Consider the following 975-nt stretch of genomic DNA (forward strand, 5'->3'; position numbering starts at 1 on the left):
CCCACAGTGCACAGGACAATGCCCTTCCTCAAGATAAAGAAGTATCCAGCCCATATATCCTTTAATGTTCTCAACATTCCAATAGGGTAGGTGTTATTACCCCCATTCTATAGATGAGGAAACTGAGGCATAGACAACTCAAGGCCATACAGTTGGCAAGTGAAGATGGAATTGGGTTTTTCGCCTCCCCACTGGGGCCCTTTCAGCAGCCTAGTGTGGGAGACATACCCAGAATTTCCCAAAATAGCATCAGTTGGCAAATTTCCAATGACATATATCCAACACAGAAAATATAGGGAAAGGGGAATTGCACATCTAATTCTACCCCAACCACTGCAAGAAATCTTAAAATATTCTGAAACAAGAACTGCAGCTGCCCCTCTGTAGCCCTAACTATATTGCAAGGCTCTGAAGACTCTAGACCAGGGGTTGCCAAACTACAGGCTAAATCCCCTTGCTTGTTTTGTTTTTTTTTATATAAATAAAGTTTTATTGGAACACAGCCATCCCATTCATTTACACAATGTCTATGACTGATTTCGTTTTGTAATGGTAGCACTGAGCAGGTACAACAGAGACTGTCTGCTCTATAAAAGCTAAGGATTACTATTTGGCCCTTTATAGGAAACATCTCCAACATCCAGTCTAGAAGAACACAGATGACTGACTAAATAGTTTGAGACATCCACTACCAACATTTGCCTTTTATGTATGCCCTTGGAGGAGAAAGTTTCACCATGCCTAACTGAGCATATCTCTGCCCCTTTGAACCTCCTCAACACAAAGAAATCCAGGATAGAGATTAGGAAACCTTGTTCAGTCTAAATGACCCATGTTCTGCCCTTTCTGCCCACAGGTCACACTGTCCGTCCATCCATAAAACATGTGCTGTAGACTCTGGGAAGGCCCTGAACCATTCTAACTTTCTTCTACGTGCCTCAACTTCATGGATCCCAAACAGATGACAGAGGAAGG

The sequence above is a fragment of the Myotis davidii genome, unplaced genomic scaffold (assembly GCF_000327345.1).
Source record: "Myotis davidii unplaced genomic scaffold, ASM32734v1 scaffold1115, whole genome shotgun sequence".
Lineage (NCBI taxonomy): Eukaryota > Metazoa > Chordata > Mammalia > Chiroptera > Vespertilionidae > Myotis > Myotis davidii.